Here is a 26,265-nt window from a genome sequence, read left to right on the forward strand (position 1 = left end):
AAGCCAATACCCAAAAGGCTGGGTGCAGCTACATTTGGCATTATTGACATACTTTGATACCACTGTACCAGTTTTGGCAATAATTCACCCACAGAGACAAGTCACAAAGAAACACTGCAGTCCAAACTTTCTACAGATCTCAGCAGCCTCAGGCTTCACCAGACAGCCAGACCAGAGAGAGAGATGAGTGGGGATAAAGCTTCACAGCTCTAGAGAAGCAGCCCCTCCTGAGTTATGGGGCCTTTAAACTCACCATGAACACAGCAGAGGCACCCTGCAGGCCTGCTGGCTGAACCTGGGTCTTCTGGAGCACTTTCTGAATTTTCTGACTGGCATGGGGGGGGGGGAGAAGGAGAAGTTTTGTGCAGAAGGGAATCCTGTGCACCTTTGCCTTCCCAGAAGAGCATGCAGGCTTGTTCTCCCTCTCGCCCAGGGTGTCCAAGGAACATGGCAAAGCCCAGCATCTCCATGGGCCCCACAACCCAACCCTGCCAAGCAGCCCTCACACACTCAGCCCCCTGCAGAGCACGCAACCACCACTCCCCAGGAGAAGCTGGGCCTCTTTAAGCCCTTTAGAGTAGACAGCACCATGACTAAGGCAGAGAAGGGGATTATGGATGGGGCTGGGAAGTGGAGGCGGAGGACCAGGTGCAGTGCAGCTCTCTCCCACCACCGAGGCACTGGGTCTTTCACCCAACGTAGAGACATGCTGTGCCCAGGCTCTGGGTGGTGCCAGGAAGCCAGGTGTTGAGGCCTTGCTTGCCTCAACAGGTTTCGCAGTCAACTTTGCTCCCCCTCTCTAATTTCTACAAAAACGAGTCTGAGCAAGAGCCTATTCAATACCTGGCAGAGCACTGGTCTTAAGACTGGGGAGGGGGTTCAAGCCTCCACCCAGCACATGCTTGCAGCATATACCCTGGCTGCAACTGCCTCACAGGGCAAACTGGAGGTGCTGGAGGGGCACAGATAGATAGGCAGAGGGACCCCAGTCAACCACACTGTGACTGCCTCCATGTGCCTGTCCCAGATCGGTTCTGACTTTGCCCATTCAGCAGGGCATACAATCAGTGATGAGGATAATATAAGAACATCAGAAAAGACCCGCTGGACTACACCCAGGGCCCATCTAGTCCAGCTTCCTGGATCTCATGGTAGCCTTCCAGACGCCTCAAGGAAACACAGGACAACAAGAGACCTGCATCCTGGTGCCACTCCCTTGCACCTGGCATTCAAAGATGGCCTATTTCAAGAACCAATAGGCTGCACATACCCATCACTTGTAACCTATGATGGACTTTCCTTCAGAAATCTGTCCAATCCCCTTTGAAAGACATCTAGGCCAGATGCCATTACCACATCCTGTGGCAAGGAGTTCTTCAGATTAATCACACACTGTGTTTATTACTGCGTTACTGAATTTTTGTAATGGTTTTGTTAATGATTTGTATTAGTCATGGCCTCCCTGAAGCAGAAAAGCAAGATAAAAACTCCAAGAACAACAGTAATCATTCTCCTCCTCTCCCTTTTACAACTAAAGGACCAAGGCAGAGCAAGTGTGCACAGCAAGAGTCAATATGCTCAACTCCACCCATCTTCAGTACAGCCCAGGACGGTTTCCCCGCTACTCATTTGACCAGCAGGGATTCTGGTTTTCCCTCCAGTTTTTCAGGGGTTGAAGTCTGTTACTGTGCAGACCCTGCCCAGCCCAAAGGCTTTCCTCAGAAGCCAAGTCATGAGAACATAAAAACAGCTCTGCTGGATCAGCCCAGAGTCCATCTAGTCCAGCTTCCTGCATCTCATAGTGGCCCACCAGGAGGTCTGCTCTAGAGGGTAGAGCCTCCGTTAGCCCGAAGATAACATCAGAAGGTTGCCAGTTCGAGGACACTGGCAGCTCCCTGAACGGCTGAGAATGGTGAGACCTTGAAGCAGCTGACAAGTGATTCCACCTGCTCTTCGTGTGAGCAAGAAGCGTCTTGGCTGCCCTCCATGTGAGAGATGGAGCTGCTTGTCAGCCTGCTGGGAGAACTGGAGGCCAGACGTGAGACCAAACCAGGAAGATCCACCTGAAATGTTGTTGGTTCTTGAAAGAGAGAACCTCTATGATTGTAAAATCCCCTTGAGGGGTTTAGAAATGCCTGCCTATGTAAACCGCCTTGAATAAAGTCAGAGGAGTAATCTGATGATCAGAAAGGTGGTATATAAATACTGAGTTATTATTACTATTACTATCATCATCATCATCATATGCCTCAGGGAGCGCACAGATGACAAGACACTTGCATCTCGCTGCTACTCCCCTGCACCTGGCATTCTATTTCCATTCACAACCCCCAGCGAAGACACCAGATGACAACTGGGTTTGACTTGTGCTACTTTATTAAATACAGTGACCAATTTTAATGCATGAAACCTACTCAACACACCTTGCCTCCCTTGCTAGTCGGAGGTAGGCCAAAAAACAAACAAACAAACAAAAACCTGCGGTCCACAACCAATTCAGATGACTGAAAAGAATTCCTACCTGGCCCTCATCATGAGCAACCAGCTAATCTCAGACTGTACAGACCCATCATGGCTTGTACCATTTCTGTGATGAACTGTTCCTCCAGAAATCTGTCCAGTCCCCTTTTAAAGGCATCTCGGCTGGATGCCATCACCAGGCCTTCACCAACAAACCAAAGGGCAAGGTGAACAAGGCAAGCCTCTTAGGCAAGGGCATCATCCCACAAACAAGGCCACACAGCTGAGAAGGTCTGAGCGGAGCACCCAGGCAGCTCTGAACTGGCAGAGACAGTCCTGGAGGCCTCCAGCCCCCAGGCCACCATCGCCTTCCTGCAGGGCCCTCTGCCCATGCACAGAGGCCCTGCACTTAAGCGCAGAAGGCTGGTCCTGGGCACTGGCTCCTGGGTTCAAAAGGAAGTCAAGCCCACAACAGCTCCAGCAACCAGACTTGACTGCTTCACGCTGGTTTCCTGGAGGCAGTGAAGGAGAGCGGCTAGTCCAACTGCAGTCAATGTTTAACCCCAGGGTCTAAAGTTCCCTCTGTTTCTAACGGCATCCATAAAAACCAGGGAAGAGCTACCCTGACAGGCTCAGAGGAACAGATCTTTCTGTGCTGTACACCCTCCGTCCTCCCCCACAAGGACCAGTGTGTGCACCACCTTCTGCAAGTGCCTGGGTGGAGAGGAGCTCTCTGGAAGACTTCCACGTTGACTAAAAGAAAAGCACATTCAGGAAGCAAGTTCTTCTGAACAGAAGCTGGAAGAAAACCCGGCTGATTTGCGAGGGAGGATCCCAGCTTCGCCCCCACCATGCGCCTGAGAGAGCAGTTCAGGTTTCACAGGAGTGAATTTGAGCTCTTCCCCCTCCTGGAAAAGCCTTTGTGTTTAAAATGGAGCTGGCCTGACTAAGCAGTGAGTGTGTGGCTCAGCCATCAGGAACTCAGCACCCCGCTCAGCCACACAGCCTGGGTCAGGCCAGGAAGTCCGGCCAATGCCTTCAGGCTGCCTGACAGGAGAGAATAGCTGCAAACCTACATAGCCAGCTGCACCCACATCCTTGCAAACACAGGGCCAGGATGACACCAGGAACACCCCACTGGAATCCAGGCATGCCTATTCCTTGGCCAGGGGAGGAAGGGGAGGGGTTTCCCCTCCTCTGGGCTAGCCAGTGAGAAAGAAGTTGTTCCCCTACACCCCGTTAAAGGCAGTGGTTGGTTAGGAGAGGTCAGGTGTTACAGTCGAACAACTGCCAAGTTAACTGCTCTTGCTGACACACCCCTCGGGTCCCAGAGGTGAACATGAACCTGCAGCCTGCCCCAATGCCACTAGTTCAGATGGCCAATTTAACTTGGGTGAAAGCTTGTTGAAGGGCCAAGGATACAATGTCAAGGGGGCCACCTCCACCCTCCAAAGTCAGCGAGACATTTGCCAGAGCGCGTGCTCCTTTGTCCCCCTTTCCTCAGTGGGAGGAGACCTCCCCTTTCTGAAGGAAGCTGCTTTGCCTTGGACTCCACTCTTGAGCCATGCTGGCCTCCTCCTGGCTAAGGGGGTGTCTTCCCTGCTTAGCTGGGATTCGGCCACTGTGGTTCTAACCATTTCCACGTGTCCCATTTCCTTTAAAGTGGTTCACACGTGTTCATTGCAAGGACCGTCCTGCACTTGCAGTTTCCTTGTTTGCTGGCAGTTGACAGATATTCTGGGACGCAGCAGATTTAGCTGACTCATCCGGCACAATAGAAGCCACCATCTGTTCCAGTTACATGACCTGGAAAAGCATCTTTTCTACAGCAATTGCAGAAGAGAAGGAGGGAAGGGAGGCCAGAGAGCAGTCGCCGCTGACACCTCTCGCCCGGAGTGCCCAGCAGACAGGAAATCTATACTTCTGGTGCAGGCAACAGAGAGGGAAGAGCAGGAGGGCCCTCTGGCTTCCTGCGGCTCCCAGGCCAGTCCGCAACACTCACAGCGGCAGCAGCAACACTGGAGGGAAGGAGGCGCCTTCGGGCACAGGCAGAGCACAAGCAGAGCGAGAACCCAGTCCATGCAACACGGGGGAGGGGTGGGGAGAAGAGGCACAAAGCTCCACACATCTCAAAGGCGCACTCCAGGCACACTCTTCAGGCATCTTCTGGACAGAAGAGCACGTGGCTTCCAGCCCCGCCAAGGCAGTAAAATGGCAGGTTTAGCCTCCCCACCCAGCCATTTTTAAAGTATGACTATATCTAAGCAAACGAGGGCCTCAGGCCAGGTGACAACAGCCAGCCTAAAGACCCACACTCCCTAGAAAGCCTCCCCCCCGGCACCTTCCACAGCAGGACCCTCTGCCCGGAGCACACACGCAACTCATCTTCACAGGTCTGTCAGCTCCTTCATAGCACAGGAACTCCGAATTCTTCAGTCTGGGTGCTGCAAGCCAAGTCCCCTCTGGCTCCATCACGGCTCTGCCAGGAAACCTCCGTGTGCTCTGAGGTTACAAGCGTGGAAACTGGGCAGCAGCTACGGGATGGTGGTGCAAGTCTGGCAGTCCCCCTCTGGACATCATCTCTGCCCTTCGCTCACCAGGCAACTTTTGCCAAACCACCCTCTCTAACTGGCAGCATCCTGTTCGCAATATGAGAATATGAGTTGGTTCCGTTCTAGACAGGCGCCTGCAGGCAGCAACAGCTTGGATGTGGTCTAAGGAGTTGAAGCCCGATCCAGGCAGGATGGCAGATAGCCAAGTGTGAGCTAGGGGTTCGGGGCAGCCATCCCTTGGGAGGAGCAGGTGCACAGCTGGGGGGGGGGGTGCTTCTGGACCTGGTTCTGCTTCCAGAGGGAGGAGCTGGCACCGGAGGCAAGATGTGTGTTTGACATCTTCATCTGACTGATGTCACCTGGATGCGTCAATCAGAACAGGCCTGGCCACAGTCGTCCAGGCCAAATCGCATCTCAGCAATACTACGGCAGTATTGAAGACTTGAAGACTGCTTGGAAACTATGGTCAGATTGCCAATAGGGACAAGAAGGAGAGTCTATCTGCAGGAACCTTGCTGGTTTCTCATGTTTCTAGGTCCAATGCCTGGAGCTGGTCATTACCCTTAGGGCTTGTTATCAATCCTTGAGGGGTGCCCTCTGCCCCATGAACATATCTGTTTGCTGAGATTTGGGGTGTTGATGGTGGCTCAGTGATGCACATGTGTGTGCTTTGAACCCACAGGGGCTGCTACATCAATGCCAAGTATTTTATATAAGTATTCAAGAGCAGCTCTACCGAGACCAAGGGCAATCCATACTGTCCCCCTGTCAGTTTATGGTGTCTTTCTGCAGTGACCTGTTGTGGCTTTGGGGGCAGATTTCTGCATCTATCCCTAAACACATTGGTATACTGACAAAAAAGCACCACTAGTCTGAAAAGAGCAACATTTTGCAGTAAGAGCTACCCTGCGGAGGGAAGGGGCACTCCCATAAATATACCTGATGGCGACAACAACAGGAAGCAACAAACACTCCGCCTCTCACACTTTCTAGGAGCATTGTGTAGTGCACCACAAGTGGATGAAAGGAGCCAAATGCAGTCTAGGAGTTACAGCAGAAGCTGGACTCACACAGAATCAGATCTTCAAACAGGAATGTTCCAAGCAGTTTATCATCCTACCTGGCAGGGGGAACAGGAATATCCTAGGCCAGGGGTGTCAAAGGCCCACAGGCCAGTTGTGGCCTCCAGAAGCAGTTTCTTTTTGCATGTTCAGCCCATTGCGCATTACAGAAAGCCAGCACAGCATCTTCCTACACGGGTGTCACCTAGGCTCAGCCCAGGCGGCCTGGAATTCCCCAGGAGCAGGGGTCTCCTCAGGGGTAGGGGCCTCCTCGGGAGTAAGACCTAAGCACTGTCAGGACTGGGGTCCCAGGCAAGACACCTCCCTGGGAGAAGGACCTAGTGACTCCCGGGAGCAGCCAGCAGCCATATGGGCAAAAGGGGTGGGGCTGGCCCAGCCTGGGGGGTTGGCTTCATAAGGAGGCTGGGCAGCCTAGAGAGAGGCTGCTCTTCTCCAGTTGGGAGCAGGGTCGAAGGGAAGGCCAGAGGGGGTAGCCACCCTGGCCTTATTCAGATGATCCAGGCCCCGAAGGGAACTTTGCATACCTCGCAGGGGGCTGGGAACTCCCTAATCATAGGCCTGCTTGGCCCCCGGGGGGGCAGCAGGAGAGGCGAGGTTGCAGAACCAAGGACCCGGTACCAACTACCTCCATTGGAGGCCAGCTGATCGAGGGACAAGCCCTGAGGTACCGGGGGCCCTCCTGAGGAAAGCTAAGCTGACCCCGGACAACAGCACTAGAGCCCTCAGGAACCCATACCCCTGGCCGACAGGCATCAGCCGCAGAGCTCTGCCTGAAACCTCAAGGGGTCGGGAACGAGCCTTTTGCGCGCCGACGCCACGAGTCTGTGTAAGGCAGAGGGGCCTGTGACGTAACAGGCCCCATGAATGTCAAGAGTTTGACGCGAGTAAACCGTCTGTGCAAAACAGCTGTGTCTGCCTCCCGTCCTTGTCCTTCTTTCCGCTGCTGACCAAGTCTCATCGACAGGGTAAGCCCCCCGCACTTGGTTGCACCCCAAGGGGCGGGGCCTCCGCCCGCCATGGACATTACAACAGGACAACAGTATCCTTAGCTGTGTGTTGACTTCTAAAAGCGACACCATCCACAAGAAGCCTCTCTCTGTTTAAGTCACAACATTCTCATGAGCTACAGGAAGCTAAAGACAAAACTGTGGCGTTCAGATGAGAGGGGTGCGGGGGGGGAGGGGTGGCCTTTCCAGCCAGGGAAGATGCCCCTCGCAGGTTAGCACCACATAAGTTAATAGGCTGACTTTGGCATTTGTTCATTTATTTATAGAAACCTGATATTCCACCTTTCTAATCACTGTTCCAAGGCAACTAATAGCACCACAAATAAATAAAACAAGTCAGTCAATCAAAAGAAAAACAGAGCAAATAATTTTACTCAGTTTATCTGTTGACACAAACACCTGCTGGTCATTTGGGAAAAACGAAAGGTCTGATGGGCTCCTCCACTTGAGTAGGTGCAGCCAAGAGCAGTCACCTGCTAAGGTGAAGGGGAGGTGCTCCCCAAAGAAACACCCCTGGAGGCTTCTCTCCGCAGCCTGCTTAAAGTACTTTGCCGGCCAACGACTGCTTTGTGATCAATCCCTCCTCTTCTGACCCCCCCCCACACCTAGTGCAGCAAGAACCATTTGACACCATTGTCAGGATGCGATACAAGGACATCTGCAAGAGGGATCTGAAGGCCTTTGGAGTGGACCTCAACAAGTGGGAAACCCTGGCCTCTGAGCAGCCCACTTGGAGGCAGGCTGTGCAGCATGGCCTTTCCCAGTTTGAAGAGACACTTGGCCAACAGTCTGAGGCTAAGAGGCAAAGAAGGAAGGCCCATAGCCAGGGAGACAGACCAGGGACAGACTGCACTTGCTCCCGGTGTGGAAGGGATTGTCACTCCCGGATTGGCCTTTTCAGCCACACTAGACGCTGTGCCAGAACCACCTTTCAGAGCGCGATACCAGAGTCTTTCGAGACTAAAGGTTGCCAACCTATTGCCAACCAGGATGCTTGTTTTTAATCCATTTCTGCCCAGCCCCCAGGTGTACACATTGGTCCCTGTTTGTCCTTTAAATTAGTGCAATGACCCAGTTTTGTCTTAACAGAACCAAGACACCCAACTAAGAGGAACAGAAGCCAAAGAGGCAAGAACTCCCTTGTGCCTCTGCGTTCAGCTGCACATGGTGATGTGCCAGACCACCATTTCACGCCAGCATGGACTGGAGTGTGTGAAATGCAGGGATAGACGGGGAGCAAGCGGAACTGCAGGTACAGCCTGTTCTGAGGGGAGCAACCTCTGCAAAGGATCTGGCCTTTCATGATGAATGCTGCAGGAAAAAGTGAACCAGAAGACATCACAGTTTCTAGCACACCAAAGAGAGAGATACACTGTCAGGCATTCTGAAGGCAAGACGACTGGTATCGGACAAACCCTTTTGCCTGAATGTGTGAAGCCCAACAGCAGATTTCCATGCGTATGCGGCACAAGAAGTCTCTGATCCCCCAGGCCCACAGAAGGCCAAAGAAATCCCTCCCCACACACACACACACACACCACAGGCAGACGAACTTGGATGGAACCTCGCCGGACTCTTATCCTTGAAACATCCCATGGGTGCCAGAGCCTTGCGTGCACAGACCTTACGCCTGTGAAGGACTGCAATGTCCCAAGAACATCCCAACATGGTCCACAAAGCCATTAACAACCCAAAGAAGAGTCTCCAGGCCTGGCTGTGCTCACCAGCTCCATGGACAAACTCCAGCCAGGAGTCCAAACTCCAGTGACTGGCCCCTCCCAAGCTGGGCACAGGTTTTGTGGCACCCTTGGTGAAGTGCAAAACAATACTGTAGCAGCGCCAATTTGGGGCTGGGGGTGAGCAACCAAGGTCACCAATCACAAAAGAGGGTCTCCTGATGAGTTCACCTCAACAAACCCCCAGGTGTTTCTATGGGTGGAAAAGGCACCACAAGGTGGGGCCCAGGACCCTTCACTCCTCATCCCACTTAGGGGTTGTGGCTCACTCAGCCACCGTTGTTGGCATCCTTCAGTCTCGAAGACCACGGTATCGCGCTCTGAATGGTGGTTCTGGAACAGTGTCCTCTTCAGTGTGCGAAGCCTGGGTAAGGTAGATATGGGGGATAGACTGTTGCCCATGCAGCAAATCCCCCCTCTCCACGTCGCTGAAATGGTCCAATGGAAAGGCAGAGGCCAATACAGTTGGTTCCAGCGGCGTCGCAGGAGTTGCCAGAACATGACTGTGTTCAGCCACGAACTGCCTCAGGGACTCCGGCTCCGGATTTTGCCTCGAGGTTGACTCCTGAAGCCTCTTCCATAGCTGGATGTAGCCACAAGGCAGTGGAGGTTTGGGATCAGAGTTCTCCTTCTCTCAGATGAGCTGCCTTCCCAGGCTGAGGAGTCCCACCTACCTGGTGGCTGTTTAGTCGCCTTTTACGACAAGTACAGCCAAATCGAGGGCCTGTTCTTATCCCCAGCCCCCCAAGGAATGGGGGGCCACCAATTCCCCTCAATTCACCTCAGCCACCAATGCTGCAGGAAGCACCCCCCCCCCCCTCCAGCCGCTGCCCAAGAGCCACTCTGCCAAGGCTGGTGACCTACTGCTCCCTTCTCTTCCCAGCCCTTTTCTCTTCCTCAAGTACCACTGAGGGCTGGATGGCTGTCCTTTGCAGGGCACCTGGCAGCAAGCCCCTTCCCCAAGCAAAGTAGCTGTGGTTCCTTGCCCCACCCGCCGCCCAACAGCAGCTGCAGCCGAGTCCCCAGGTCTGTTGCAAGGCCCCTCCTGTCTTTTTTGCAGCCCACTTTCAACCCAGGAGACTGTTTGGGAATGGCATCCTCAGCCCAGGGCACCTGAAACACTCTGCACACACGGCAGCAGACAAGAACGGCAAAACCCGCTCCTTGATGCAACCTCCCCCTCAACCCAGCAAGCCCCCTCACTCGTCCTTGATCACACCTGCAGACAAGCTGACAACAAGTTTAGTTCCTTTGCCTTCCCTGCGAATGCACACCCAGAAGCCGTACAGTAGTTTGCTTTACTGAAACTGATTGTTTTCTGTTTCCCTTCCCTAAAATTATATAAGGATCCCCATGACGAAGCCCTTGTTCTAGACATTCCCCGTCTTCCTTCCCACTGAATCCCAGCTGGACCACAACACACAGATTCCCCCACATGCACATGTTCCAAAAGCACACTTGTTAACAGATCAGAAAACCAGTTGCTTTTCCTTGTGAGAAAGGCCTGGTCTCATGCACCAGAACAAGGGAGAACAAGGCAGCGGAATGGGCTGCATGACTTCCAAGTGCACACAGGGCAGGGTGGAGGTAAGGATTTTGAACGTTTGCTCACACAGAGAACTCCCTACAGCAGTGTTTGGCCCCCGCAGCACCACTTCACAAGGTCCACCTATCCAAAGTACCACTGAAAGAAAATGGTGGTGACATCATTGCCAGTTACTTCTGGGTTTGCAGGCCAGATGCGATGTGACAAACCAATCAGGGTGGATGGGAGGGTTTTTCTGCTTGCGAAAAAGCATACTTTGGAGCTCTGCCCACCGAGCTGAGCCTCCCACCTCTGTTAGTTGTGTCATGTTCCTAGTTTCGCTGCTGGGCAGCAGGTGTTCAGGGGTCCTGCTAGTACAATCAGACACCACCTCAAGTACCACTGGTAGTACCCATATGACTGCTTGAGAAACACTGCCCTGCAGGAAGAAAACTAGCACCACAGGGAGCCTGCTGGACGGACTCCCAGCTGGGCTCCTTCTCTGCTTTGCAGAGAACAGTCTGAATGCTTCCCCACAATGGGTGCAGGGAAGAGGGCAGGAGAGTTATGCATGGGAAGGATAAAGTGGATAGAGATGCTCTTTACACTCTCACATAACACCAGAACTAGGGGACATCCACTAAAATTGAGTGTTGGGAAAGTTAGGACAGACAAAAGAAAATATTTCTTTACTCAGCGTGTGGTTGATCTGTGGAACTCCTTGCCATAGGATGTGGTGACGGCATCTGGCCTGGATGCCTTTAAAAGGGGATTGGACAAGTTTCTGGAGGAAAAATGCATTACGGGGTACAAGCCATGATGTGTATGCGCAACCTCCTGATTTTAGAAATGGGTTATGTCAGAATGCCAATGCAAGGGAGGGCACCAGGATGCAGGTCTCTTGTTGTCTTGTGTGCTCCCTGGAGCAGTTGGTGGGCTGTTGTGAGATAAAGGAAGCTGGACTGGATGGGCCTACGGCCTGATTCAGTGGGGCTGTTCTTATGTTCTTAACTACAATTCCCAGAATGCCTTGCAGGTCTCTTGTTGCCTGGTGTGCTCCCTGGAGCAGTTGGTGGGCTGCTGTGAGATAAAGGAAGCTGGACTGGATGGGCCTACGGCCTGATCCAGTGGGGCTGTTCTTATGTCCTTATGAGAGGATAGCCCCACTGCAGCCTACGGTGCCACATGCTGCTATCTGCCTAGCTCAGGCCATGTAGATCCTCCTTCTGTCTTGGCTCATCTTGAAGTTCCCGCACCTTGCCTGAGACAGAATTGCACAGGACAGACGTGTCCACATTCTGTATGCTGCCATGAACACGGAAATATCCCCTCCACTAAACATCAGATATCCATGCAAAGGGGGGAGGGGAGCCAGCGACAGCAGCTATTACGGCTTCTACATGAAGTTGCATATTAGGAACTGCAGTGAAAGACTCCAGCTCAATGGCAGTGGGAGGAGAAGCCCCTCACCACAGGAAGCTGCCTGGCCCACTCAGCTCAGGACTGAGGGGCAGCAGTTATCCTAGTCCTACCCAGCCAGTTCTGCCACCGGACACCCTCTTATCCCCCCAAGACCTTTTGCACGAACAGCACACACTCCACACCGGGTTAAGACTTCTCCTGGAAGATGCTGCCTTGCAGAGAGCATCAATCCAGCAAAGCACAGTCCAACCCAATCAGCAGACATTCTCTCACCCAGAACCGTGCGTGCACCCCCCCCCCAACACAGACCCTGCATGAGTGCTGCCCTCTCCACTCTGGGATGCTTTGAGCTGTCTCCTCGCCAGCAGGGCCACACGTAGGCCCTGCTGTGCCTGCTTGGTGCCTGACTTTCACTGCATGGGGGCAGGTGAATGTCCCCCTCACTGGGAGGGGCACAAACTTAGGTCTGTAAGGAGGCGATGCGTTTAAGGATGAAGCCAGACAGGCCCTGAGGAGGCCCAAAATGCTGCAGAAACATTCCATGCTGGAGGAGTTATGCAAACCTCTGCCAGCTGCATTCTGCTGCCTCCCACCCCCCAGGCACGTGCCAGGCATGTTCTTGCTGGTTGAAATATCAGGGCAGAAAAGTGCTCCTGCCGCTGCCCCGCCCACCAGTCGTAATTCCCAGGCTGCTCCTGCACAGTGCTGGGCTTGAGAGTGGATCAGAGAGGGCTGGACAGGAACGCCAAGACGGACAAGCCAAGCAGATTTGCACTTCCACTGATCACCTGCATACTCACAAAGCAAAGCTGCCTGAGCTACAGGCCCGCTGTCCTTCCCGCCACAAGGTCTGGGTGCACAATAAGGCACCCCTAAACACGCACCCTCATCCGCCCACCCAGCTCTCACACCACCATTCATTTTGTGCTGCTGTTTTGGAGGCTGGTTACACAAGGCACCAAACTTGACAGAATGACCCAATCAAGGGGTGAGAGAATGCGCAGAAGCTCACAGCCCGAGCACCCCTTTCCCAGTCCCACCAGGAACAGGCCCTTCATTTCCATCTGCTTGATAAGTCCAGGGAAAGAGTCACATCAGGGCACCCCAAGGACTTGAGAAATCAGGACGACAAGAAGACTCCTATTAGCGGCTCAGAAAGGAAAGGGTGGTGTGCCGATCCCCCGCTCTGCACCTGTTGGGAAAAGAATGCTGCTCCGATGCCTCCTCCACATTTGTTCACTTTCTCTAACATACCTGAGTGCACACTGGAGGTTCCATCATCCCTGCTCCAGAACCAGACGGCTGGTCTACACCCTGTCCCAAAATACCCTCTGCATTTGTGCTGGGCTCTTATTCAGACACTGCAAACGTATTTCAACATTAACCAAAATGTCTGACCTTCCTTCTCAGACACTGGAAAAGGGAGACACACTCAAGAGGAAGATGCTTCCATCTTCCCTGCCACACTTGCACTGCTCCACAAATACCCCCCCCCCCGTCGGCTGCCAGATACTCCCAAGGTGCAGCCATGCTGCCCCCTTGCAAAATGGGCTCCAGGAGAGAAGGCCAGCTCCCCACCCCAACCTCAGCCGGGAAAGGAGCCACCAAGTCCTGCCAGGCTGCTCTCCTCCCGCACTAATCCACCTCCCCCTGCAAGTGCACCAGCTGGCGGGATGTTGCTGGTCACAAAAACCTAATAAGCTGAGAGAGAGACAAGGGAGAGAAACGATCATATTTGGTAACGGAACAGTCGACTCTCCAAAGTGAGTGCCTCTGTTTGTGCTTCAGTGGTGGGGTACAGAAAGGAGAGGGGGGGTTTCAGTCAGAGGCAGGTTGCCTTTGCCGCAAGCGGAAGAGCAGAGGTGTTCATAGCTAGCCATTTTCCTAGCTAGCAGTCTCCATCACCCACTTGTCATTTGGGACAGGGCAAATACCAACGAAGGGCCCAATCCTATCTAATTTTCCAGCACCAGTGCAGTCGCAATGTAGCCCTGAGGTAAGGGAACAAATGCTCCCATACTTTGAGGAGGCCTCTGTGACTGTCCCCCCACCACAGGATGCAGCGCATGCCCCACTGACATGGCTGCACCTGCCCTGGAAAACTGGATAGGACTGGGCTCCGGGTTCTTTGTTATCAGAGACACATGAAGAGAGGATTGTTCGGACTGACGCTCGGAGACAGTCACAGAAGGGCTGAGCTTGTCCCATGATCCCACTGGATTCCACCATATTGGAGATGGGAGAATTATATTGTCCCAAATATTTAATGTAATAAAAATGTTTTCAAACAGAAGCAAGAAAACAACTGGACTTTGGGGTGACAAAGCCATAAGAATGACCCAAAGTCTGGCGCCCTGGAGGGCCGCTGGGCCACAGGGGACCCCCGCCCAGCCTGACCTTGATCAGGCACCTCTTGATGTACTGGCCACTCAGTTTAACTGAGCAACTCTGAGTTCCAGCACTGCTAGTGAGGAAAGAAACTTTCTCGCCGGTGTGTGACTCATTTCCTAATGAGCCCAGGATGGTGCTTGTTGTTTTCACTGCTGCCGCAGGCTGGTTCTGCCTAAGCATCACTTACATGAAACAGCATTTGTAAGGCCACTTTTAATTCAGCACTGCCTGAAGTGCATTTTTCTTTGTGTTTTTTTTTAAAGTTTTTGTAGTAATTCATATGGGGTAGAAGTGAACATACACCCCCCAATCTATGGGAATATATACACAGAGGTTGTTTCACTAGATATAGGGGGAGAACCCTTGACATTCCACACACCGACTCAGATAGCCTCACACTTTAAGAATATATGGAGTAGTTGCAGAAGACTTGCATGTACACTTCGTTCTTGTTGGTTTTTCCCTTTAACACTGAGGAGACCTCGTTTGGACCTAGGGCTAAAGCTCCTTCAACACCCGGTCTGGATGACATAAGGCCAAAAGACTGTTCAGTTTTTAATGTGTCAGAATGTGTTGTATACCACGACACATCTCATGACCCTTCGGTTTGACTTAGTTTGTCAGACCCTCCTTGAGTAAACACTGTCCAGGCCTGGACGTCTGTCCGGCACTGTCTTCTGTGGTGAAGCCAGGAAGGGCAGAAGACTTGTGCTCTCTGGCCCCATGGTTCCCAGAATGCACTGCTCCCATTGGCTATAACAGTGGTCAATCACAGCAGGACAAATCAGTGCTTAAGGAAGAAGATTACTGGAGGCATTATTGTATATAACCTGAGAAGAAGGATTTGCAAGAAGCAACTGGCACACAGCTAGACCAGGGGCTGCCCCCACCCCTACCCTAATTTTCATAACCAAGTCAAGTGCATGGAAGCAGGTGGCTGAGAGACATTATCACTGAAGCAGCAGCAGCAGCACCCCATAGCTGGGCCCAACTACCCAAGGATGAATGCGCCCGTCCCCACCACAGTTGGGGGGAGTAGTGCCAAGGCCGCTGGAGGGCGACACTAATCCTGTTTGGGAGACCTAACAACCCCTTGCCTGAGGCCCACGGGAACCTGGAGCCAAGTCTCTATGCTTGTGGGCAGGTGTCCCACAAGAGGCAAGGAACACAAAAAGGTCACGGTCAATACAAATGCAGCAGGCCCTCTGCGAGCCCTGGGGCTTGGGGCACACAACTTCTTTGGGCACTATCTGGTGTGCTGCTCACACAGCTCCAGGCAGACTGCTGAGGGGAGACTTTGCACATCTTTGTCTAGACATTTCAACATGCGCCCAGAAAGGGATGAGAAAATCAAAGGAACCAAGCAGGAATTCAACCAGCACCGCTGCCTGGGGTGGGAGTTGCATTTGCTACAGGACAAAGAAAAGAGGGTCACCAGTTCCAACAATACACCCACCTCCGCCCCGCCTCTCTTCTGACGATATATCACTGGTTCCCCCTCAGCAGGATACAGAACGGCTCCCGAAATCAATTTCTCTCTCTCTCTCTCTCTCTCTCACCCCTGAGAGGTTCTTGGCAAGTCCTTGAAAATCATGCACATGATGTGCCAAGGGAAGACAGGGCCATGCAGCAAGTGGTCTGATGTGACCAGAGGAAACAGGGGCGTTTCCTTAGGAATATCAGTTCTCCTAACTGCTGGATTCGGTGAGGGGAGGCCAGGCATCCATCTGTGACCTGATCCTCCTCCTTCCATGATGCCATCACTCACACACACACTGCATGTGGTGCACACAGAAGCGGCTGCCTTGACCCAGTTAACCAGTTCATGAATCAGACCAAGTGCTCAAAAGGTTCCCCTCTGGTGCCTACACTGCTGACCACTCTGACTAAGGGATCGGCAGACACCCAGCAACGTGTGCACTGCGATGGTTCTGCACAGCTCCTCAACTGCTTCCCTTCGACGTTCAAGTCTTGCACCTTTTCTACAATGAAGCATGAATTAAGAACTCACTCAAATGTGTGAACACTTCAAGACACCCTGCACATTAACCACCCATGTTGCATCAATTCATAATGCTTCTCACAGAGTTTTAGACATATCTGCAGGCCTGTGGCCTTCTTTCCCGGAATTCAACATGCTCATTTTAAACAGACTAATGTGCAAATCTGTTGTCAAACTGAAAGCATCTCTTAGGACTCCCAGTATTTTGCTAGCATTGCTGCAGTCAAGCATTTTGGGATTATCATTTCTGTGCCTGATCCCTGCCCCAGGAGAACAGGGCCATGGATGGTTAAGCTGTCCTTTAATCACTGGACATGCACAAGAAATGCCCCAATAGTGCACCGGGGGGGGGGGGGTGACAGCTGACCCTTGCAGGCAGCCCAAATCACAGAATACCAAAAAGGTATTACCAAAAAGCACTTAGAGAGGATCGAGGCAGCCACAGGCTTGCACACTCTCCTAGCCAGCCACAGCAGGATCAAGATGGGCCACCCTATCTTTGTTCATGGAGATGGTTTCCCTTCATTGCTATTAGCAACCAAGAGCTGGAGGCAGGATGTTGGTCAAGACCTCCCTCTGCCTACCAGGACTGCTGGATTTCATCACCTCTTCACATAAACTAAGTTGCCAAAGCAGAGGGAAGAGATTCGGGGTCTTTGGGGAACAGAGCAGAACAAATACAGCAGGTGGAAGAAGAATTTGCCCTACACTGGGCCAAATCCATAAGACGAAGCAAAGCCAAAAATGAACCTTCTGTGGAGCTTTTTGGGGGGGGGGGGAGGGAGACACACACATACAGTCCAGAGTGCCACTTCTAGTCTCCCTTTACCTGTGCTTTAAAGTCAAAAAGTAGAACCACATAGCTGAATGGCAGGTGTCTGATCACTAAGCCCAAACGTCTGACTTCAGAAAGGATCAGAAATATCATTAGGCCCTTCCTTGACCTCCTCCAACACAGGCAACCCTGCAAACTCTCCTGCCACCTTCTTCAACCGACAGGAACTTCTCTTACCCTTAAGAAATTCTCGTCTAATTTGTGTGGTGCCATCGGAGTGCACAGTGCCGTCTAAAGCAATCTGGGACAGGTCCCAGGTCCTGCTCCACAGAGTTTATAATCCAAGATTCAATACAGGGGAGACTGAGGAGGGAGTAAACAGAGGAAGGATACGCACTTATTTCCTTTACACAGACTTTAGGCTTAGTTATAGGTGACGTTCTGGTCAAAAGGGCAGCAAGAAGTTGCAGTTGTCTGAGACAGCAGGGAACCTTCGCACGACTGAGGGGGCGGAGCTGCAGGAGCAAAGGCTGCAGCAGTGATGCAGCAGCCACAGACGGGGATGGCTTGCAGCCATTCAGGTTTGCGGATGCACCAGGAGTCCCAACACACAAATGAAGTCCAGCCTTTCTAGGCAGAAGCAAGCTGGAAGCTCAGACGGACATCTCAGACCCAGGAGGTCTGGCTCAGTCGGTAGAGCGGCCGCCTTGTATGCCTGAAGATCTGAGGCTGCCAGTTCGAAACAACTGGAAGTACCTGAGAACTGACGACACATTGATATACTGATGCGCTGACCCTCGGTGGCAGAGAGGAGTTGCCGTCAAGTGGAGCGTGGGAGGCGAAGGGCCAGAGAGAGGCCAGACCAGGAAGGAATCCAGCTGGAACGAGGAGTTCTATGAAAGACGAGAACTATTTAATTGTAAAAATCCCTACAGGGGTTTAGAGCAGCCTGCCTATGTAAACCGCCTTGGATTAAAGTCCGAGGAGAAATCTGACGACCAAAGAAAGGCGGTATACAAATACCTGTATAAATAAGTATAAATAAAAATTTCACCCCCTCCAGTGTGCAGCGGAAGGCAAAGAGCTAAGGAGAGGGAAACTGCAGGGACACTTTGGAAATATTATTTCCCACAAAACACTAACATTAAACTGATTAAAAGAAGCAACTTTCCCAGCAAGTTAATTCCCATTTCCAAACAACGAAAAATACCACGTTTTCCAGACTCACAAAGAGAGTCTGGTCCAACAAGAAGGTGACGGAACGTACCAAGATCCAGGTCTACAGAGCTTGTGTCCTGAGTACACTTCTGTACTGCAGCGAGTCATGGACTCTCCGCTCACAACAGGAGAGGAAACCGAACGCTTTCCACATGCGCTGCCTCCGACGCATTCTCGGCATCACCTGGCAGGACAAAGTTCCTAACAACACAGTCCTGGAACGTGCTGGAATCCCTCGCATGTATGCACTGCTGAAACAGAGACGCCTGCGTTGGCTCGGTCATGTTGTGAGAATGGATGATGGCCGGATCCCAAAGGATCTCCTCTATGGAGAACTCGTGCAAGGAAAGCGCCCTACAGGTAGACCACAGCTGCGATACAAGGACATCTGCAAGAGGGATCTGAAGGCCTTAGGAATGGACCTCAACAAGTGGGAAACCCTGGCCTCTGAGCGGCCCGCTTGGAGGCAGGCTGTGCAGCATGGCCTTTCCCAGTTTGAAGAGACACTTGGCCAACAGTCTGAGGCAAAGAGGCAAAGAAGGAAGGCCCATAGCCAGGGAGACAGAGCAGGGACAGACTGCACTTGCTCCCAGTGTGGAAGGGATAGTCACTCCCGAATCGGCCTTTTCAGCCACACTAGACACTGTTCTAGAACCACCTTTCAGAGCGCGATACCAGAGTCTTTCGAGACTGAAGGTTGCCAACAATTCCCATTTCCACAGTTCCCACCATTTCTTTTATTAAAGGATTTCTATTCCATCTTTCAAATGAGAAAAGGAAAGTTCAAGGCAGCTCACAATTCAGAAGCAAATAAATCAACATGAAAAGCAATTAAAAGCAAAATGTCACAAACACAACAAGACCAAAAATCTCAGACAAAAGCCGGTGGGGAAAAGAAAAGTCAAAACGCTCTGAAATGCCGGCAGGGGCCTCCTCCTCACTGGGAGGGTGTTCCAGAGACCAAGGGCCAGTCTGGAGCCTTCTGAGGAATGGAAAGGAAAACCCAACCCCACTGCGTGTCTTTGGTTCAGTCGCCCTGCCAGCCCGCCAAGGAGCCAGGACTGGACTGCCTCCCGGACTGAAGTGCCTCCACTCAGCAGCATCTAGAAGGTTATCGCTTCTGCTGGAGTGGTGTCAACAGTGGAAGGCAGGTGTGAAAGAGGCGAGCCAGGCCAGGCACGTCCAGCCAAGTCTCTCCCCCGATGCAACACCCTCCCACACGCAGCTGCAAGAATCACTGCAGCGGCCACTCTGCTGGGGCGGGGGGTTCCTCTCATTTCCTTCCAGGGCTGCAACCTGCTTTGGGGCAAATAAATGGTTATTTCAAGCAGTGATGGGCAGGTTTGTGGGAGCTGCAAAGTCTGCAGGTACCATGGAGGAGTCCAGCGCCTACCACCCAGGAGATCAAGCATGGACTCAGCAAGTGCTTGTATAACTGGCCACTGTCCTTGGGAACAAACTGCACCCACTCCTTCTTCACTGCCACACTCATGGGTGGTTTCTGTTGTTTCATCCCCTCAGCTGGCCAGAAAAATGCCACTGCTGCACTTAAACATCTGCCTGTCCTGTCTGAGAGCAAAAAACACAACCTGTATGTTATCCTTTCTTCTGCCCGCACTTGCCTGACATCTCATTCCACAAATTGCAGCTGCAGCTGGGCAAGAGTAGCTGGCCTGAAGCCCACCAGTGGACTTCTTGACAAAGACTAGCCCTGAGTGAGGGCAATAGCTTCAAAGAAGGCCACGTGGTGTTGGCTCCCCAGGCAGAAGCCATTTGAGTTGGAAATCGTGGGCTGGAGATCAGTGCCTGGGCCACGGGAGGACACAGACATGCTCCTTGCTGTGACTGAAGCTGCTCACCGTCAGTGCCTGCCTGGGGCATTTGTTGGCACCCTGTGGGCTCAGCAAAGACAGTCAACCTGCTCAGCACTTGGCCCACACTTTCCAAGTGTGCAAAGCAGGTCACATGCCTCACCCGGATGTGCTCCTGACCCCAAATGTGCAAAGTGGGTATCATCATCACCATAATGCAGCTGAGGCTAAGAGGGGGCAGCTTGGCAAAGACCACCTAGTGAGTTCCTGGCAGAACCAGTGGAGTCCCAATTCACAGTTCAGGCTCTCCGCCCCTATTACCCCAGCTGTGAAAACAAGAGTGCTTGCTGCAGGCAGCAGAGGACAGACAAAGCAACAGAGGCCTCCTATACACGGCCTGGAGGCAAACCTAGTTCTGGCTTCAGGAAGGAACTACTAACAGCAGTTCGAGAACATTTGCATCCAGACCTCACACACCTGCTCCTTGCTGAGGAGCAGCCTTTTAAAAGCTGGTGCATTTCCCGCCATTCGGAGGGGCAAGATCAAAGCCAACAGGGCTGCAGTGTTAAGTGAAGACCGTGCCACGTGGCTTACCAGCCTGCACCCAGGGCTCCCCTGCTTCTGTTCAGAGATGTTTGGTTGCTTCTATCCAAGGTACAGAATGATTTTTTTTTAATGCAGTCCACCCTGGAAACTGAAGGACCAACCACCAAAATCAAAAGACCACTTGTAATCACATGTTCTGGAAGGCAGGCTAAGTCCCTTTGACTGCCAAAGGATAAAGAGAATGCCAGTCATGAGACTCGACTGTGTGATTTAAGCTCATGGAGGAAAGAAAGAATAGGGGGACCAGCACCAGCTCTCCAAGATGATCAGCACCGCACAAGGGTGCAAAGAAGGCCTTGCCTGAAGGCAGAGCAACCGGCCCCCTCGCTTGTCCAGCACTCTCTGAGCTATTCCAGAGGGGCATCCAGGCTCTCTGGGGAAAGGTCCTTCCTAGGCAGCAGGACCAGCATCTTTCAGCTAGGCTTGCCAAAGGCGGAAGCCAGTCAGTCCCAATGCAAAGCTTGTGCCCTGCCGTAGAGCCATCACCACTCTGCACGGAGCTGAGAAGTTCCTGCTTCCGTTCCAACTTGGCAGCCCCTGTGCAGTTTCTTTGCCAAGTGAGAGTCACTGAACTGAACTGGCCTTGCTCAGCTTACAAGACAGAACAACATCCTGCATGGAATCCACACTCCATGCATACTCCGTAACTCAGTGGAAGAGTTAATGCTGTCCCCAGCCCCCTACGCAAGCCCCCTCTTGCAAGTCAAGAGATCCTTGAAATCAAGTGACCCTAAGGTTGCCATTCACCAAGAAACCCTGCATGATATATGCAGACTTGTGGCAATAAACATGGCCCAAGCCTAACCCCGAATGACTGGCAGGCAATCACACTCTTGCCTCTACTTGCTTGAAAGAGCGCATGGTCCAGCAGCGCACTGGATTGGCTTATGCAGCTCATTCGGGGGGCTATGTTAGCAAATGTCCAAAGATACGCCCACCCATTCATTCCAAAGTGCCCAAGAGGACTTACCAATTCTGACAGAACACCCCATAGCTCAGGTTCCTGGCACCACAGACAGAGATGAGAGAGGGATGCTCTGACAGTCAGCACGTCACAAAGGATTAAAGTCATCACTGGACTAAGCAGCAGAGGCTTCCACGGCAACTTAGCCAAGGAGAAGCTACGGCCTTGTTTGTCCAGACCCCATCCAGACAAAGAAACAATTCCAGTGTGTTTCATCACACATGTGCCACCTGGAGTACTCACTATTCCTCGGAGGTGAAACCATGGGTGCCACCACCTCAGAAAGACCCAACTTGTCAGCCTCCATTATCCCAGGAGGCAGGAAAGCCAAAGGGACTTTCTGTATCAACAACTCTTGATCTGCATCACCTTGGAACCTGACATGAACAGCAGGATACAACTGGAAGAATCAATGAAGTCTAACTGGGATGGATCAACAGGGCACAAAACTGAGCCCAGTGCCACGGGCAGCCAGGGCACGCCCGTCATCCGGCCATCCCTGAAAGACGTGGCCTCTTACATGCATACGCAGATTCTCTGCAATCACATAAGAACTAGGTCACCCCTGCAAGCACTCTTCTTCACACTCAGCCATTCACCGTTCGAGAAGTTGCTCGTCTCACTAAAGGCAACAACCCAGAGGAAGAGGACGGAGACTTCCGATACACAAAATCATACCTAAGTGTCAGGAGACATTTGAGAATCCCCAAAGGGTCACACAGAATTCCCAAGCTGTGGGAGGAAACTTGCTCAGATTTTCTTTGGAGGGGCTTCCAAGACTAGCAAGAATACCAGCTTATGCACAGCTGTCTGTAATAACCAGCCTTTAAACATAGTATTGAAATAGAGAAAGGGAGCAAGCAAGCTGATTACGATAAAGTTGCACAACTGATCTCCAAGAAATAATTGCTCAGAGTTCATTAGCAGCGAGCAGATTGCACCTTCTGCTTGCAGAATCTGGGCTCCCGCAAATCACGTGTATCAGGATAGTTCCTTGATGAGGGGAGAGGCGAGAACCACCATCAACAGTATCCTAGTTACCATTTGCAGAAATATTATTTGCCCAAGCAAATACACACCCCATTTTTAAAAACTCTTTACTCACAGAAGGAGAAAGAACAGGGCAGGCACAAGGCAGCACCGCCTACCTCCGCAACCATTTTTCCTGACCTGCCCCCAGAGTTAGAAGAGGACAGCTCACAAAGAAGGATCCCAGCCTGCACACGCCCAACCTCAGCAAACCGCTCAAGGCGGGGCACAGAGGAAACCTCCTACCCTCAGCTCTGGCTGGAGAATTTCTGCACCCTGAAGGCACCCTCTCAGTCATCCAAATGGCTCACCTGGGGAGCAGACACATCCACCAGATGGTTTTCAAATGCAATCCTGCTTTTAGTTCCCCCGGAAAGGAAATGTTTTTCCCCATCCCTGCCCAAGTGTGGCAGGCAGCAGGAGTAGTGGCACTGATAGAGGGTGCGGGCCACACTGGGTGACGCACATGGGGAGGGGGTGATGGGGGTGAGACCACAACTGGCAAAAAAAATTTAAATCTTATTATTTTTGAATAATACCATCATATTATATATCATTTGATGTATAATTTCAGGCAATGAAACAAACCCCATTGAATATTTCTATTCCATCAAAAGCTTTTACCATGAATAAACCAGCAGGGTGGGCAATGGTGCAACACTCATTGACCAGGGCGCTGCCCTGCCTGCTACATGGGAGAAATCCCATCCTGGGGGTGACGTGCTGGCTTCCCACACCAAGTGGCACAAACCCTAGTGAGCAGGAGCAAGCCTTGCCCCTCTTCCCACCCCACATGCCTGCCTGGTTTCCAACCCTACCAGCTATTTGCACATTCACACAGGGCTTGACGATCCAATGGGGCTGCCTGCATATGTAGCCTCAGAGCACGGGGACCACAGCAGATTTCATTGGGAAAGCTGATCACGTGACAAGGGCCAGTGCAGACTGCACTGTGCATAATCCACTCAGGTAGGGCTCCCCTATGCAAGTGCCCAGTAGCAGCAGAGTTGGGAGCATGTGCCCAGCATGGGAACTCCCCCAGCATGCTTCAGAGTGCATTTGGGGGAAGAATCATCCAGTCCAGTTCCCAGTGCCAGATCCAAGCGTTCCAAAGCAGCAAGAGAGAAGCCAGAAGTGGCCACAGCCAGACCATCAGCAGGTCGCAGTTTTTGGGTTGGAGACTCGGGCTGTGCTTCCTGAACAGGAGCCAGGACTAGGAATCAGAAGCAAGAGCCCTCCTGCCCTCACCCCCTCCACTCACCTGGAAGGAAAGAAGGGCCAGCTGCTGCCACAACCTATGGCCGCCTCTCACTTGCCTGCTCCTCTCACCTGCTGGGCCCTTGAAGGCGGCTCTCAGGCAGGCCTCAGCTCTAGACAAAACTACGGCAGGCAGCATAACGCTCCTGGGATATGTCTTTAAGCAACCTTATACTTCTTGAAGCCTGAAGCATTGCCTTTTTCCTCTGGAAAATCACAGGGATTAAGGAGGAAGGAGTCCTCTGAAAGGTGATCAGCAGGTGTGTGAATAGTAATAGGCCAGGATCCACTGGCCTGAAGCTGCAGGAGGGGAGACTTTGGTCAAATATCCAGAAACCTCTTTTAACACCAACAGCAGTCCGGCAGTGGAACCAATTACACACCAAGGGAAGTGGTGGGCCAGAATCGATTCTGGGTTCTCCCTGCCACTGCCAACAGGGAGGTAAGAAAAGGGGTTTTGTAGGGCTTCTTACCTCCCCGTAATCAGCAGCAGCGGAAAGAACCCAGAGGCGATGGGTGCTGTCGCTACAGGTCCTCAGTAGGTTCCTAAGCCTGTCTTAAAGAGATGGGAAGGTGAGACCCACCTTCCCAGCTGAAGACCCTGAGGGGCTTTCCACTTCAACACTGATGCTGAGCACCGGAGCCAGAGCCCAAATCAGAACCAGCTGCCGGACTCCACCATTGCAGCCACACGCTGCAGGTGGCCTCCAGACGCCACACAGTTCCCCAGCTTGTCACTAGCAGCCCTGCAGAGCGCACTGTGGCCTTGGCTGTTGTCAGGGGCGAGTGGCAGCGGCGGGCTCCTGTCTGCAGGGGCTCCTGTGCGGGCAGCAGGGGCTCCTGTGCGGCCGAGGCAGCGGCCCAAGCGCCCCTGAACACTCCGGAGCAGCAGAGGATCCGGGAGCCCCCGACCTGAGCCGTCAGTGGCAGGCAGGTGGCGACCACCTCCAGGGCGGCTCTGCCTCTCCTCCCAGGTGGAGGAAAACCAGGGGCAGCGCGGCAGGCAGGCAGGCGGGCAGCTCGGGACCAGGCACAGGCGAGCCACCTGCCGCCGCCGGCTCCCAGGGAGTGGAGGGCAGCAGCGGGCTGCGGACAGCGCGGGTGGGGCGGCCGGGCCGGGCCGGGCACGGGGGAGCTCAGCCCGGACCTGCAGCTCCGCCGCGGCTGCCAGCGCGGTCCGAGCCCTCCCCGCGCCTTTGTCTCCCGCCGCAGCGGCCCCGGAGGAGGAGCGGGCGCGGCGGGGCAGTGCGCGGGGCGGGAGGGCGGCCCCCGGAGCCGCCGCCTCTGCGCTCGAGGGCCGGCCGGGCGGCGCTGCTCCGGGGCAGGGGCGCCCCCCCCGCGGCTCACCGAGCACGGAGAAGACGAAGTCCTTGGCGGTGTGGATCTCCAGCGCGCGCTGGTCGTCGTAGTCGCGCTGCTCGTGCCGCCCGAACTCGCGGATCAGCCGGTTCAGCTCCTCCAGGCGGGCGCCCGAGCGGAAGTCCAGCTCCGGGCAGGCGGCGGCGGGGCCCGAGCCCGGGCCGGGGCCGGAGGGCGCGCCGCCGGAGCCCGCCTTGCCGGCCAGCGCAGGAGCGGCCATCTTCCCGCCGCGGGGAGGGCTCCGGATGACGCGGCCAGGGCGGCGGGCTCCCCGCGCCGCCCGCCCGCCGGCCCGCCCACCCGCGGCTGCGCCGGAGCGCGGCCTGGGAGGAGCCGCCGCCCGCCCCGCGCATCCGCGGGCCTCCCGGCATCCGCGGCCCGGCACAGGCGCTCGGCAGGCAGGCAGGCAGGCCCGGCGCCGCGCTGGCCCTCCGGGGGGGGCCTTTGGTGCCGGCACCCAGCGCAGCACCGGGGGGCAGAGCCTCCCCACCGGGGTCCTTCGGCGGCGCTTTGCAAAGGACCCCAGTGGGGGGCTCTGCCTCCCCCGCGCCGCGGTCCCGCTCTTCAGGCGGTTCTCTGGGTGCGGGGGGCATCACCACCCCTCCATCAGCCGCCAAGCCCTTGCTCCTGGCCCTTAGCCGGGCAGCCCCTGCACCGCTTTCAACGTCGCTCTGAAATGACTCGCTTATGGTACAACCAGGGACTTGCGCCTGTCCTCGCGCCCCAGCAGAACAGCCCCCCCCCGCTCCAGCTCCAGGCCCCACGCCCCACGCGGCGTCACAGCAGTGGACACAGCCGCAGTGCCGATGCCCACCCAGCCGCAGCTGGTGGAAGCTGCAACAGGGTGGAGGGACCAGGAGGAACCCACAGAACCCTAAGCCCCCCCCCCCCCAGGATGGGCAGATGGCGGAGCTGGTGTCGGAACTGGGAGCCCAAGCCTAACCAGTGGGGCATGTCCTGCATCCTGTGGGGCGGAGGCAGTCACAGAAACATTGGTTCCCTTACCTTGGGACTGCATTTCAGTGCTGGAAGGCTGGCTAGGATTGGGCCCTGAAGCAGCCACGGCAAC

The 26,265-nt window shown here is 53.8% G+C and overlaps 1 protein-coding gene across 1 annotated transcript in view; it reads right to left on the reverse strand.

Annotated features, from left to right (window-relative positions):
- Positions 1-25,347, reverse strand: part of MB21D2 (Mab-21 domain containing 2) — a 42,839-nt gene extending 17,492 nt beyond the window's left edge. Inside the window, exon 1 of the mRNA XM_066621740.1 lies at positions 25,185-25,347. The gene's annotated coding sequence lies outside the window, so the exon portion shown is untranslated. The remainder of the gene's footprint in view (positions 1-25,184) is intronic.
- Positions 25,348-26,265: the final 918 nt, after the last annotated feature.

This window comes from Tiliqua scincoides, chromosome 3 (genome assembly GCF_035046505.1).
Source record: "Tiliqua scincoides isolate rTilSci1 chromosome 3, rTilSci1.hap2, whole genome shotgun sequence".
NCBI lineage: Eukaryota > Metazoa > Chordata > Lepidosauria > Squamata > Scincidae > Tiliqua > Tiliqua scincoides.